The sequence below is a fragment of the Notolabrus celidotus genome, chromosome 11, assembly GCF_009762535.1.
Source record: "Notolabrus celidotus isolate fNotCel1 chromosome 11, fNotCel1.pri, whole genome shotgun sequence".
Classification (NCBI taxonomy): Eukaryota; Metazoa; Chordata; class Actinopteri; order Labriformes; family Labridae; genus Notolabrus; species Notolabrus celidotus.
The window spans coordinates 9,346,570-9,363,064 of record NC_048282.1 but is presented as its reverse complement, the minus strand read 5'-3'; the positions used below and the strand labels follow the sequence as shown (position 1 = coordinate 9,363,064).

Below are 16,495 nucleotides of genomic sequence, written 5' to 3'. Positions count from 1 at the left end.
TTGTCAGATGCCGGAGCGTGATGCATCAATTTCAACAGAGCAGATGGAGCGGGACAGGAAGTCAGGCACCAAAACAAAATGAAAACATCTGGTTAATTTTCAGAATAAAACACTGTGTTATCACCAGATCTTATTTCACTTTAACTACAACAACAAACCGTCATGATGAGCGGAGCCAGGCCTGGAGTCAACAGGTCAGAGGTTTTCAGAGGACCATAAAGACAAGATTAATGAGGAGAGGAGGAAGAGAATCATTAATTCAGTGATTACAGCGAGAAAACCTCAGTCATTTGACTCCAGCTGTTTGAAGATCCTGCTCTGTGCTGTGTTCCGAAGACACAACTGATGGGTGTTGAAGGATGACAGAGCACGGGGCCGGACCGCAACAGATTGGAGACGGACTGGACACGGATCTGGTGGAAGTCCCAAGTCAAGGTTCAGTGAGGACATTGAGATTGGGTCATTGACTTAGGAAAAAAGTGAACATAAATAACCAAAGGAAATATTGAGGTTAAAATAATGTTGTACTACAATATAACATCCGAAAAAATATGGCAAAATTATGACTTACTTTCAGTTTGTTTGATCCACACTAATGCTTTTTTTCAGATGAAAATGTAATTTACTAATTTACAATTTAGCTCCAAATAAATGCATTTACTCTATCTAAAAGTGCACAAACTGTGAAACCAAAGCATTTAGAGCTCCTCCTGCTGACTGACTGTAGTATGTCATGACACCCACCTCCTTCATGTCAGCAGATGAAACCTGGGTCAAACTAGAAAATTAAAAATAAATACATATATTTTTTTAAACATGCTTTCTGTCACAAAATTTAGTTCTTCTCATTCTGATTCATGTCCAAATGTCATTTTTATGGGCTGAAGAGGAGGAAACTGATTTGTTTGTTGGCATGTCTGCTAAACTCTCTACAGTGAATGTCCAGTCATCACTGCAGCTTATGTAAATTCATTTGAGTCCAACTGGCCTCAAAGGAGGCTTGTGTACTTTCTCTTTTCTAAAAGTGAGGATGTATTTAAGTATACCTGTCCATGTGTGTGTGTTTGTGAGTGAGTAATGCAACTATACTTAAGTGCTGCTAGTGTGTGTTGGAGGAGAGAGGCTGGGAGGCTGGGAGGTGATGAGAGGACCACCGCCAGGGAGTGTCTGACTTAACAGAGATAAGAGGTAGGGTCAGGCAGAACACCCGCACTCCGGCAGGGAGGGAAATGGCTGCTGGGCAGTCCCTGACCTCAGATCAGAGTCGGGGAGCCAGGAAGAAATGAGACGTGACTAATGGAGGCACTGCAGGCTGACCCCTGATCAGTCGGGAGCAGAGAGAGAGAGTGGGGAAGGATGGAGGGGAGATGGAGGGGGGAGGAAAGACGTGTACTGAATGAGGTGGAGCAGAGTGAGTGGAAGAAGGTGTGTGTGTATGTGTGTGTGTGTGTGTGTGTGTGTGTGTGTGTGTGTGTGTGTGTGTGTGTGTGTGTGTGTGTGTGTGCGCAAAGGGAACAAGTTCAATGGGACAACTGAGAACGCAATCTGAGGCGAAAAGAGACAAAAGAGCTGCGACAGGTTTTCTCAGTTGTGTGTCTGAGCCCGTGCGGTGACACAGTTTATATTCAGTGGCACAGAAGAACGCAGAACGGAGAAGTAAAACAGGGTCAAGTGGGAGTCAACGTGCCAACAAGTTACAAACTTCAGGTCTTAAACAGCTTCCCCACAGATACGACTTCCATCATTGAGTCTGCAAAGCCCCTCAGTAAAAATAATTATGTGACGAGTCACATCTGAATACTAAACCCTCATTCTACATCCTACTCATTCCCAGTCACATTTTCTGTAGGAGAAGATGAAGGTAGGACTCATTTCATGACAAATGTTTTTTGCATCCACCCCACTCTTTTCCTTCTGATGATTTTTCTATAACACCATGTTTTGTCATCTCTGTCTGCACTCATTCTCAGATTGACTAAAGCTGGCCACAGAGTACTTTTTAAGTATTACTGGCTTCTTTTTTCACCAATCACAAGGAAAAATCCACCTTGAATTGATACCTTTTAACATTTCACCAAATTATTACATTGAGTAGTGCTAAATTATTCATGCTACCTGCACAGTTAAACTACAGTGCAGCGCACCAAAGAGAAGCAACCCTCTTCAAATCCTACAACAGCCTAAATGTCAAGTCTCGGCCTTTAAATCCCTTTGATTAGCTTCATCGATGTGACAATATCTGATTCATCCACAGTCAAAGAAACAAACTGTGGCCTTGTCATACATAAATCATGACATGTAAGAGAGTGTCTTTTATGGCTACTGATGGTTAAAGGGGTCATAACACTAGGAGAGAGACCAGAATCTGTATTACCAAGTATTGATTTATCTTTAATCAATACAAAATTCTAAATATTATTTTTTGAACAGAGTGAGACTCTGTCTTTGCATTTACCACCTTTGCAGTGAACTGCCTGTGTATAATCTGACACCAAGAGACGGTCTGCTGCCAGTGCAGAATCTAATCTCTCCCAAGCGGCAACCTCCAACCGCGAGAATTGAAGCCAATACGGAAATGTTAAAAACTCAAGTTTCTCAAGTGTTCTCAAGTGTTCTCATGTTAACCACATACACACAAACTCAAAAAAGACAATCTTTACAGCAGAAATAAACATGTTTACAGGCTGGTTCAAAAAACTAGTGTAGTCTGGTTAGCTAATTTCTCGATCGGCACACACTCTATGGGGGTGAATTTTTTGATAACGCAGCAGTTTCAAAGATATTAAGATTATGAGTTTTCCATCATGAGAGGCACAGCTGACTTGATTGACAAATAGGAACACTGTAGCTGTTGGCTAGGAGGCTCAAAGCCTGCCTCCTCGACAGAAGTTAGGTTGAGTTCAGTATTTCTGATATGGTTCCCGCCAACAACTGGCTTCAATACAGCGCTTCAGAAACAGATGGGGTGACGTCACGGATACTACGTCCATTTATACAGTCTATGATCTCTCCTTAGTGCAGACCCCTACATTCAGACTTGTTTTCTATAACTGATGTATTGTAACAATTAACTCATACTGTAAATAATATCCCCTTGTATCATATTTGAACTTTGTTACAGTTCAAAAACATAAAAATGAAAGGACAATTATTATAAATTAACTCAAGATACTGGAAAGATTGACTAAATGATTAGTATTGAAAAACATGTTATCATGATAAAATGCTTCATAACAGTCGATATCGATAATTATCACGATAAATATCAAATCAATATTCTACTTAAATTTAAATGCATATTTTTGCCTCTGAGTGAAAGTTAAAGACGGTTTGTTAGCATGCATCTGGATTTAGTATTCTGATATACTTCTTCAGTCCATAATTTTTAGACGGTGTTAACAAGAAGCAGGTCTTTAATGTAAGATGAGATTTTTGTGAAGTTTTAGTTTGTAGATTCTTATTTTTCTCAAGTTGAGGTAATTTAATTCAAATTTACAACAAAAGATATATCAAACTGTATTCTGTGTATCAGTTTATAGAGTATTGTTTTTAGCAGTGCTCTCCCCTTTAAGGTTTCTAAGGGTTACGGGCAGAGTGATTTTGTTTCCCACTGTGTACTCAATGCATCACAGTCATTCAGTGTTCAGTTGTACTAGTGTCGCAGTTGACAAAAGTTGTCTCCATGCTCTTCCTTTACCCACATCCTGATTGTTTTAACTATTAACTTAATTTAATAAACGGAGTCGACACAGTGTCAGACTAACGACTCTGCCTTGAGCTGGTAGGTTTTGAGTTTTCTTCAGTGTCGCTGGCGCTCGTTTCAGCTGTGCTTACATTCCACTGCAAAAATCTTTAAGCCCGCCTACCTCTAACCCTGCGACATGATTGGCTGTTCAATGACGTCTTCTTCTTCTGTCAAATGTTGAGTGGCAACTCGCATTTAAGGCACATTTTTAATTTTACCAAACATTTGTTATATTTATATTGAGAAAAATTATATCACAATAATTATCCTTATCAAATTATTACCCAGCCCTAATTAAGAGGCATTACAAAGATAGATATCCATTCACATTGTTTACATTAAATTGAAAACTGTCATATTTTCATGTTTTATAAACCAAACTAATAGAACTTGTAGAGGATTTGTAAAACAAACTTACTTTTGAGTCAAACCACTCAATTCTAATATTTGTAACCAAACTTTTTCTGCCTGTCCAGCTCACACAGAGGTACCTGCCAACACCTTCAACAAAACAAACACAACAGTTTCAATTTGGCGAAATGCTGGTTCACCTGAAGAGTTGGTTGACAGTTACTGAGCTAGGACATACTGTTTAAACACTGCATGACCACCTTTTTCTTTTTAAATTAGCCTCAGCACATTGTTTTCATCTGCTTTCCACAGATTCTACTCAGCTGCAAGTTTCTCTCTCAGTCAGAGCCCAGCTACTCCGGCTGACCCAACATCAGACCTGAAACAAAGAAAAGTTACAGCACAAAACTTTCTCCTGTTCATTTAATTTGACCAACAAATCATTAGATTAGAAGTCAACTCAAACCCCTATTAACACATGAATATATAAAATGATCATTTCTATATCTGATGCAAAGTGTTAGTTTGGTACAGTTGATTAGTACATTAAAGGTCATCTGATTTTTGGTTATTATTGCGTCCTTATAGAGCGATGGCAAACCTCCAGGATCACAGTACGAGTTTCTCAGTTCGCCTGATATCAGTGTGTTTCAGATTTTTCATTGGCAATAATAAAAAGCTGTAATAACATCAGAAACATTAACCTTGATATCCCCTCAGATACTCACAGCTCTGTTACAGATTGAGCCGAGCTGCTGCTCACTCTGCAGCACGTCTCAAGTTCAGTTTGATGGTGTGTGGGACACATCTTGCTTCAAGGCATTTCATCTTGTTCTGTGGTTTGTAAGCACTGATGTCTCTCACACTGCCAATTTCTCAAATGTAATAGCACTGCAATACTTACGGATGCTGTAAGATACTGAAAACCTGTTTTTTATCAGGGACCTGGAACACAGAAGTTTGACTATCATCAGGACAATAGAATAAGATGTTTACGCTGAGACTGAAGCAAATCAGTTTGAAGGAAAACAGAAAAGTTTATTAAACCTATGTGAAGGAATGATTTTACAGTATGTCTTTATTTAGGTTTGCTTTGATTTGAAAAATTAATAGGAAATGTTTCTTATGTCTTAAAAAATGAAGTGAGAGTTTTGTTCATCTCCTCTGCAGGAAGAGTTAGAGTTTCACATCGGTTCTACATTTAGAACGGTTTCAAAACTGGGATTTAAGAAAGAATAAGAATAATTTTGCTTCTGCTAATCAGCTCTCAAACTATTTTATCTGACACTAGTTTCACTGTACATCTACTCAGACCTGGATATCTATCTGTGCATTTAAGTTCTGCATTTTGAATGCATGCATTTTCTTTATCTTTGTTGGAAATTTAAACCAATTCATGAAAATGATCTCAACCTGAGAAAAAAGGATCTACAAATTAAAACTTTTTGATCTACAAATTAAAACAAAAATCTCGTCTTACACAAAGACCTGCTCAGGCACGCCTGTATCTCTGCACAACAGCAACATCAGAGCCTTTCTGATCTTGTTTTCACCTGCTGGACTGACCATGACCCGGTTGTGCTCCTGACTGACACACTACCATGTGGACATGCTTGTTTTTCTCAGTGAAAACAAGGAGGCAGAAAACTGGACACTGTGAGCCTGAGATGTGTTTCTGTTCAGTCCTCTGGTTGCAGCAGTTTCACATTTAGTCTGATTCTTGCTCTATATGACTATATGTCCATGGAGATTATTTTTATGAGCTTGCTCTGCATGTCAATATCCAGCATGTTAAATAATTTATAAACCTCTACATGTTCTCTAGCTGTGCAATACTGTCAGTTATATGCATTATGTTGCTGAGGGAAATATATGGCATAGGGGAAAGAACACATTGGGTACGGACTTTGTAATGTGATAAATCTAGGGATTTCTTTAATGAGTGTTTGAAAATTGATCAGAAACTTTTCTAAAGATCGATTACGAAGAGCACTAATAATTTGCATCACTAGTTACAACACTTTCCCTCACGACCCCCGCCCACCACCCAGCAGTGTTGCCTGTTTTTTCTAATACTCTACAAAGTCTTGATGTTCTTGCAAACACTCATCCAGAACTGAAGGTCTCTAATTGACTTCTATCAGAATATGTTTTTTTTTACAGCCGTCACCTTCGTACAGCACAGTACAGTAAGATGAATATGGGAGCTTTGTGTTCACTGCAAGTGAAGGTGAAAAAGTGAGACTGTTATTCTGAAACTCACCCACCTTGACCGATCCAAAACACTTCCTTAAAGAATCACAGAAGGAATGCAGCTCAATGCAGATTTCTGAACAGAGAGCAACCACACTCTCCTCTTTAGCAGGGTCAGCAGCAGCAGCTTGTAGCCATAATGTAAATGTTTCAACTTTTCACAACAACAAATAAAATTACAAAAGTGTAATTAACATGACTGGATTTGAGACTCTTCAGCTAACATCAGAGGGCTTGTCACCTTTCATGTAGAGCTTGGCGATATTGCAAAAGATGTTTTCATGATAACCTATTTCATGTCAGTCGATATCAATAATTATCACAATACATTTTTTTTAATCGAAATTTTTTTAGATTTATATTGACAACTTATACCACGATAATTATCGTTATCGAATTATTGCTCAGCCCTACTTTCATGGTAAATTGTTTCAGGACTTCCAGAACAGCCAGTGGCTTTTTCAATGAGTGATGAAGATCATTGTGGCCAAGGCTTCCTTTTCCATGCACCACAACACTGTTCGACTGCCTATTTGACACATAAAGACTGCACCACTACATAGTTCTGCAAACATCAATCTGATATAAAGTGTGTGTTAGAAACAATTCTTACAGGAGAAAACACCAAAATAAAATCATAGGAACACGAATCAAAGCAGGCTCAACAGGCTCCTAAAAGGTAAACCATAATGTGTGTGTTGTTGTGCGAGCAGCATTGCATCGAGCAGCAGATAATAAACACAGCATCTTATTAAACTAATTATCCTGGGACTGAATTAAACCATAGCATGGTGCCGGACATTTATTAACGTGCAGATGAAGTGAACAGACTGTGTCTACTTTGTGTTGTTATGAACAATGTGTGTATGAAGACAACAAAGCAGATGATGCTTTTTTTTAGATGTGAGACAATCTGTTTGGTGTGACCGACGACCTGAAAGAAGCTGCAACCAGTGTTTCACCAATCAGTCAGGAAAAAAAGTCAAGGCAGTGTAATGTTGGAGAGGTTGTTTACTTCAATGTAAAAACTATTATTCTTTTTATCAATTAACATTTTTTACATTTCTAGTTTTTCTATTAAAGTACATTCAAGCTAATAACCAAATCAAAAAGATTCATTTAGGATCAAAGATTGTTCTCAACATATCCTAATATAGAGGCCTAAATCCTTTATCCTATTAAAGCTGTTCTTATGTATAGGGATGGAACTGTACCTTACAGGATAGCAGAAAATTGGCACACCTTAAGCCTGATTTATACTTCTGTGTCGAATCAACGGCATAGCCTACGGCGTAGGTCTGCGTAGCTCCAGTACCTACGCAGAGGCCTACGCACGTAGCCGACATGCACCTCCTTCAAAATGTAACTACGCGTTGAATTAACGCAGACCGCAACCTCTGTGATTGGTCTGCTCAGCAGCAATGTATTTCTCCCATTTACAGCACCGGGATCCCTGCTCATCGGCCGCAGATTGGCCGTGTATTTCATCTCCTCCGATGTCTCCTCTCTATTCTTCCCTGTGATCATTGCTGTATGATAAACAGTAACATGTATCAGCTGTAGATTAACATAACACTTTCTGAATCGCTGTGAAAAAGTAAAAAGAGATCGTAGCGGGGCCGGCAGCAGGTGACCAGCTATCATAGATAACACACTGCCCTCAAGCGTTTCGGCCGAGAATTGCTGCGCGACACGGACACATCGATGCACAATTATGTAGTGATCACATCTGCATTGACCACTGCTGCCTAGGGTCAACGCAGAAGTATAAACCAGCCTTTAGGATGAACACAGGACATTAAAACATATCAGTGACTATTTTCAGTGTAAATAACAGCATTTCAACCTTCTTTTACTGGATGCATTCTGGTCATCAGACATCTCAAAGTACTGGGCTCAAGTTAGCAGTGGCTCTCTTTGTTATCCACCTGAGACAGAAGGATAAGGATATTTTATTTAATTATTTTTTCCATGAAGCTGCTTCATTCAGTGTTTTTGAGGTTGTATTTAGCTCATCTGTTTGCTTTTGAGGAGCAGGAAACTATTCTTCATAGAGGGTCCCTATAAACTGATTTTCAGACATGAAACTTCCTGACTCAGCTTTATACTGGTTTTAATGAGCTCTAATTTAAAATAAAGTGAGCATATAGCCTTGACAGCGTATGATTGACAGCTTTAGTTTATGTTAATAAACTCTGCTGTTTAACCAGCGTAGTTTCTGTTTTCTTCAGGCCTCCTCCATCATCAGGATACTCTCCATACTGTCAGCATTTTCAAACTGTGTCCTGTGAAAAATATCAACACTGATCGATGAAGACTAAAATCTCCTGGTCATACTTTTTGCCACTTTGCTCAGCCATAACTCAGACCACTGTAATCCCATTACATGGGCCGCGGTACTCTTGCAGACAGAATGGTAGTGCAGCAGCAGCTATTATCGATAAGCTAAAGGCAGAATGTCATGCTTTGAGGAGTTTCTTTTTAGATCCATTCACCCTCATTTTCTACTCTCTTTTATCCACATCAGTGTCTCTGTGCCCCCGCTGTCTTCTCAGAATGAAATGCCATTCTGAATTAGGGAGTGAATTGGTGAGACTGATGGTTTTTGAGGGTTTCGGGAGATAGCTTAGTTGAAAGTGAAAGAATGTGAGTTGGAGCGTGGATGATTCTGTTTGTGTGATTTTGTGTGCGTGTGTGTTACTGCTGCAAAGGTGAGAGGCAGGAAGGGAAGGAGAGAGAGAGAGAGAGAGAGAGAGAGAGAGAGAGAGAGAGAGAGATTGTCAGCCGACACAGGTCATGAAAAATGCATGGAGGTTGTGGTGTCAGTTTGCTGGAGCGCGAGCTGCAGAGAAAGAGCAGACGGGGTTTTCTGAACGCTGAGTCTCTCTCTGTCTGCTCTCTCACTCACTCAGCCAGCCAGTCTGTGTCTTTCATACGCTACAGCTCACTTTGTTATACCTGCTCGCTTCACAGCCACCTGTACACTCTCCATGTGCTCTGCAGGTTTCACTGAATCATTGCCACTGATACTATAACACAGTAAGTACTGATCTCTCAACATTTATAGCTTCATACCTACTCTGGAAGAAAGAGATCAACACACCGTCTTCAAATCAAACACTCATATCTCATCTGTGTGGGGATGCAACAACCCAATCAGAGCTCAGGCCTGATCGCTTGGATGCAGAAAAAGTTCCAAAAGATGGAAAAGAGTAAACCACCGATGAGTCGACACTTGTGTCCAACATCATCCTGTTACGCTGACTCATGTGAAAGCCAATCCTCCAGCTGCTGAACCACTCCAGCAGGAACAGAACTGGGTGCAGTAGAGGTTAGGCAGACACACATAAATCAACTGGATGACTTGAGATAGAAGTGTAAAAATCTAACTCTCTCGTCACATTGATGAACTTCTACTACAGCTGTAGATTATCCAACACTCTCACACTTTGGGGGACAGGGGTGCCAAAATGGACCCGAACCACAAGTCCCTCACATGAGTTCTACATCGTACCGTTCTGTAATCTGACCAATCTAAAGCCGGGTTTATACTTCTGCGTTGACCCCACGCAGCAGTAGCCGACCGGGACGTGAGCACCGCATACTTGTCCGTCGATGTGTCCGTGTAGCAATACTCTGCCAAAATGCTTGAGGGCAGTGTGGTCTCTATGATAGGTGGGTTGCCGGTTTCTGGCCCAGCAACATTTTCAGCTTACTTTTTCACAGTGATTCTTCACGTAATATGTTAATTGAGAACGGACACCTGTTAGTGTTTATCATACAGCAATGATTACATTGAAGAATAGAGAGGAGGCTTCAGAGGACATGAAATGAACGCCCAAAGTACGGCCGGTGTGCAGCGATTCCTGAAGTGCTGTAAATGCAGGAAATACAATGGCATCCAGTGGACCAATCACAGGGCTTGCGGTCAATGTGATGCGTATTTAGATTTCGGAGGAGGTGCACATCGGCCACATGCATAGGCTTCTACGTAGGTACAGGGGCTACGCGGACCTACGCCGTAGGCTACGCTGTCGATTCAACGCAGGAGTATAAACCATGCTTAAGTGCTCTACATCACTGGCTACATTCACCAGGAACCAGCAGTAAACACACCATTCTCTCATCTGGCCATCACAGAGTCACCTGCCTTACAGAGAGATGCTCATCTGCTAACAGTAGAGACAGTTCAAGCTGAAATACAGATGAATAACAGGAAGCAAGCATTGACTCACGGTTTAGGCATTTGAACGCTGCCCTTCTGGGGTTAATATCCTGCAATTATAACCGCATATGAAAACACCCATCCATTTATTTATGTATTTATTTAAATCATCAGGAAACACAGACTGGAGGATCCTCATTTACAATGTCGACGAGAGACAGACAACAGCAGAGCAGGTAAAAATAAAAACAAGTGGACAGAAATAAAATAATCAGTGAGTGTTAAGGGGGAAGCAATATAAGAAAAGCATGGATAAAAAAGGAAAATGGATAATATCATGAGGTATAAGGGCAAAAAACAAACATTATATAAATGAGAAATACTTAAATTCAGACACTTTGTTTGCTGACTTGTTTGTATTAGCTACTTTTAACTTAACAGTTGAATCATGGATGTTCTACAGAGGCTACAGAGGTTTCTGTTTAAGCAGCATGCTTCACATTTCATATTTGATACAATTAGGGATGGGTACCTTTCACATTTGAACCGATACGGTACCGATTCCCAGGTACTGGGAATCGGATTCCCAGGTACTGGGAATCGGTACCAGTACTCAACGGTACCAATTTCCGGTACTTCTGTGTGTTTATGTGGTAATAAATGTTAATTTGTTTAACAATAAAATCTCAACATTATAAATTTAACATATTTATTTAATTTAACATGAAATGAACAGAAACAGGATTATATAGGTGATTAGATATATCAGCTGACGTGCTCGTGGCGTCTAATTGCTCTTTCGGGAGTTTATCAATGAACACACGTGAACGCCTGCGGACGGGAAAAAGTCAGTTATCCATCTCTTTATAATAACAGGACACACAACTTACTTGTTGGGCATTCACGCACACAGGAACGGCTATAAACAGGGCAGGTAGTCGGAGCGAGAGAATCCGTCTCAACTAAATCAGCCTTTAATCCTCCCGCGGTTCTCCCTCACGGTTAGTGCGCGCGCCCGTCAGCTGCAGGCTCCGTTTGGCGCGCTCCCGCGCAGATGCAGAGAGCAGAGAGCAGACACGTCCACCCGGTCAGTCTTGAAGTTTATTACAGGGTGAAAGTATAGAAAATCGCCTATTCTTCCACTCCCTCACAGTCACAAGGATGCGTTCAGGTACCGAAACATGGTACCGTTTGATTTTACGTGAGTCGGTACTCGGTAGTACCGACGGAATTCGGTCGGTATCTATAAAAGTATCGAATTCGGTACCACTCCCTAGGTACAATGGAGCAATAACAAATGTTTGATTTGTAAAGTGATGGAAATGGTTTCAATTGAAACCTTAATAGCAGGGCTTTGAGGTCCCAGAATGCCTTGCCAGAGAGTCTGTTAGTCAACACAATGACACAGATTTATCTGCTGATAGAAATGAAAACAGAAATGAAAAGACTTGCTCCTCATTTGCCGAGTCACTCCAGTCTATTTGACATGTTAACTTGTTTTGCTGCATTTCACATTCTTCACAAGTTCACCTGTTTTTTCCTTCCATATTATAATTATCAAACCTCACAGTTGAATATAATCAGCAGCTGTAGCTTCAGCTCTGCCTCCTGCTGCCAGCATTAAAGACAGAAGAGGAGAGGAGGACAAACAACAAGCTGTCTCAGTGTTCGTCCACTCAGTATACATTAGGATGGCTTTTACATGCTTGTTGAGACAGCCAGGCTTAATGGACTTTGTGTGTAAAACATCATCAATGAATGGCGCTGCACAATGAATAATTAACTGCACTGCTGTTGAATGAGCTGTATGCTTTCATTTATTCAAGCATTTCCTCACACAGTGCATCCTGAGAGCTCAAATCACAGCCTCTTTGTGGAGGCCGTGCAGAGGATTTTACTCGCAGTATATTTTGCATTAGCAGCGTAAAAGCGAGACCCACCTGTGGTTTAATCTTGCTGTCTTAACTCACTGCCCCCCTCTTCTGTCTGACCTCTGGCAGCAGAGGAGTGCGGCAGAGAAGCATCATACAGCTGGATGTGTTTGATTCCCACACTGCTCTGTTTGTACACTGTATGCTGCCAGCATGCAACATTTGGCTCCAGGCAAGAGAGGAGCCCAGTAATGAGTCAGTGCCTCTCCACACGCACTGCATATGTCATAGAGAAAGCTCTGTTCTTCATACATATGCAAATGTTGTGTTTGCAGCTCAAACACCTTTATTTTTAGATATATTACTTCAAACTGAAGCGTGGGTTTGCTTTTTCTATCTCTATGCTCGATAGAATTATGACGCTTAAGAAAGTCTACTTCACTGTTAAGTTCCTGCCCTACTTCTAAGAAATGTGTGCATACACCATCTTTATCATCAGCAATAAACAGGAATTGATGTGATTTAATCTTTTGTTTATCACTTGCCAAGAACTGCTCTTTTAATTAACTTATCTGTCTTTCTATCTATTTAAATAGATCATATCTACAAGATGTTATACTACCACTGAAATACTGTACTGAGTCAGAGCATAGCCAAACTGCAGCTCTTATCAGGTGCTCCCGGTCCACAGTGGTCAGAACCAAACAAACGTGGTCCAAGGAAGAAAAACTGGTGAACCAGCAGCAGGGTCATGGGTGGCCAAAGCTCACTGATGCATTTCGGGGGCGCTGCGAGGCCTGTGTGGTCCAATCGAACAGAGGAGCTACTAGGACTAAAAAAACAAGTGCATGCTGGTTCTGATAGAAAGGAGTCAGAACATAGTGCATCACATGTTTTGTGTGGAGCTACCAGAGTGCCCTGTCCACCCTTGAAATTGCCTAAATTGGGCATCAGAACTGGACCATGGAGCATTCAAGTAAGTTGAACTGTACAGTGTTGACTTCGGTGACAAATACCCCAGTTTTCAATGTAACTCATATATCAGATGTACTGGAAAACCAAGTTCTATCCATGAAGACCTCACCACACAACGTATAGGACTTAAGGGACTCTTGTCTAACATTTTGGGTCCAGATAAACACCTTCAGAGGTCTACTGAATTCCATTTTTCATAAAGTCTGGACTGTTTTGGTCCAGAGTCCTGACTTTAGAGGAGGGGGCCTACACCATATTAGACAAGTGCTTAACATGTTAAGGCTGAACAGTGTTCTCTTAACCCTAGGCCCTCCATTCCCCCCAGGAAAAAAGCCACTAACTCAGCTTATGTGCCCTCTATTCAGTGGTGGACAGTAACAAAGTCAATGTACTGGATTACTGTACTTAAGTAAATTTTTATGAGTATCTGTACTTTACTTGAGTATTATTTTTTGTAGGTATCGTATCACTTTTACTCCTCTACATTTGAAAGACAAATACCATCCTTTTGGCTCCTCTACATTTCTATCAATGCTCTAGCACTCACTACTTTAGCTTTTAAGTCAACTGATTAATTTTCTTTTCTGAAATCAGATCCCAAAGACCGTAAACTGTTTGTGTACTTGTGTTTGGTTTGTCTAAATGGTGTAGCCACACCTGGGTTGAGCATAGAGCAAATGCAGATCAGACATTCTTCAGATCAGTCCGTTCATTTAGTCCTGGTTATGATTAATATGGTGGAGAATGATGATTATCTACCTGAGCACCAGCATGGCCAGATTTTAAGCCCACGTTTGAGGTTATAGATATGAAGCATGATTTGTATTATTTTAAATCTCTAAACTATTTACCAAACAAACTTCATCACAGCCTACAAAACATCACCATCTAACCGAGAAAGCATGTCCAAGTCTGTAGCTAACACACTTGTTTTATTCCAGATGAACATTTTAAACTTGTCTGTGCTTGTAGTGACTTAGTTTATATTCCCTGGTATCGTTTTTAGATATGAAATAATGTTTTCTAGAAAAACGAAGCAGAATGTACACCCATACATTCTTAACTTCACTCATGCTTTGTGAAAATAAGTTTTGAGATATGTTTAAAAGTACTTCGAATACTTGTGTATTTTAAAAGCAAATACTCCAGGACTTCAACTCAAGTAATAACTTGGCTGCACAACTTTGACTTGTATTGAAGTAATGTTTGACCAGGAGGATTTATACTCTACACTACCAGGGGGATCTAAGCTGAGTGCGTTGTCCACAACTGCCTCTAATGTAACTGCAATAGTAACTACAGTTCTGGTTCTGAAACATAAAACGCAGTCCAGAATAAGCAATTACAAATCCGGCACTTAAGACCATCTGATTTTTACAGACATATCTTCCAAACAGACTGCGTGCGCACCTCTTCAGGACATGCTGACAGCACTCCAAAATGCAAAAAATCATAACGCACACAATTTACACAGCTGATCAAGAGACGTGCTCCATGATATCTGATAGTGAGACTCGCCAACAGAAACAAGCAGGAGAACTGATATTAACATAAAAGCATCTTGTGAAAAAGCAGCTAGAATAACATGAGTTGGCACGGCGGCCCCAAAAGGCTTTAAATAACTTACCCTTGGTGGTTAGGATGTAGTTGTCGTCCAAGGGTATGGCTTGTAATTGATCCGGTTCAGAAGTTATTTTCTGCAGGTCCTCATATGCATATTTGCTTCTACTTTTCATTCAAAGTTAATCCAGAAAACGGAGTGAGTTAGGTTAAAACTTGTAGCATGTCCTCCTCATTGGTAGTAACTTCACAAGCGGCTCACACTGTGGTCGGAGGCCTTACGGTCGGGACTACCTTGTCCGGTAAATCCAAAGCGTTCCTGTGATTGGTGCGCTACTGCGGGCGGAACTTGTCATACAGTTTGTGATGTCAAAGCCCAACTGCTGAGAGGGAAGATCTCATTGGTCAAATTAACTGTCATTTAAAATAGTTATCTCAATTTTTTTTATTGAAGGGTCACCAATTACAGAGCTTGAAGCCCCTAGCAAAAATAGAGATGGAAAAGTCTGATCTGGCTAAAACTGGCTGATTTAATTTAACCCTTCATATTCCAACACAAACTATCTCAGAATCATTTTATTCATTTTTGATTACCAGAATATGAGTTGGTAGAATAAAATAAGACCTGCAGACTTTCTAAATATAATTTTTAAATATGCACTCTCTGAGGCCCTGACGGTTTGACCAATGCCATATGGGCTATAAGAGGAGGATCAAAAAAATCAGTAAAGCTAGGGTCCTCAGCATGAGCTGACCGGTTTACATCACAATACCATAATGGTAGCATTAACATATTATGAAACACAATAAAGTGTAAAGTGTTTCTTCTTTAACAGCAGTGCAAAACAATTTGCACCATGGGTCTGAAAAAAATCTTCTTGAACCCATTTAGCTCCTAGATAGCAGCCAGATATTATTAAATAAAGCACTCCGCACACTGCCAGCAGCTGTGTGCTAATGGTGAGCCAATGGCCACTCAAACCCACGGAGTCAACAAGGCCTCTGCTTCTGATACTGTTACCTAAACAAAGCAGAGATGTGGAGATGAGGCTGCTGATAGAACATGATAACATTGATTTAGACAATGATGCTCAACTCTGGACAACTTACTCAATATGTAGGGCACAGACATTGGTTTGCACATCACAACACAGAACCACTGTCTTACAAATTGGATGAGGAGAGGAAATAAACAAGTGGGATTAAGGGTGAGAAGGTGACAGTGAAAGTGAACTTGCATAGCCTCGCAACCTGAAGAAACTGTAACACAACCTTGGAGATCCATGTGCAGATTAAGCATGTGTAAAATATACATTTTTTTCTGGTATCAACCAAATGAAGAAAAGCATCAACCCAACAATTACAATGACTGTTGCATAGTTTTCCAGAAGAGCTGTTAGTTGGATGGTCAAACTTTAAACATTTCCAGCAAAATAAATGTGCTTGATTTTGAAGAGGGTGAATATGTTTTATTCAGATCAGTTAGTAAGTAATGATTTTACTCTCCTGGTAACATTTTTTTCCCTCTATAGACTCTTCTAACACTCTCTCTCTTCTTTCAGACCTCGAAATCTT

General features: G+C 40.4%; 1 long non-coding RNA gene across 2 annotated transcripts in view; it reads right to left on the bottom strand.

Moving 5' to 3' along the window:
- The window catches only part of LOC117821693, a 67,288-nt gene extending 52,061 nt beyond the window's left edge, over window positions 1-15,227 (bottom strand). For both annotated transcript variants that reach the window (XR_004633016.1, XR_004633015.1), the window contains exon 1: window positions 14,988-15,227. This is a non-coding gene — a long non-coding RNA (uncharacterized LOC117821693). The remainder of the gene's footprint in view (window positions 1-14,987) is intronic.
- Between the last annotated feature and the right edge of the window lie 1,268 nt (window positions 15,228-16,495).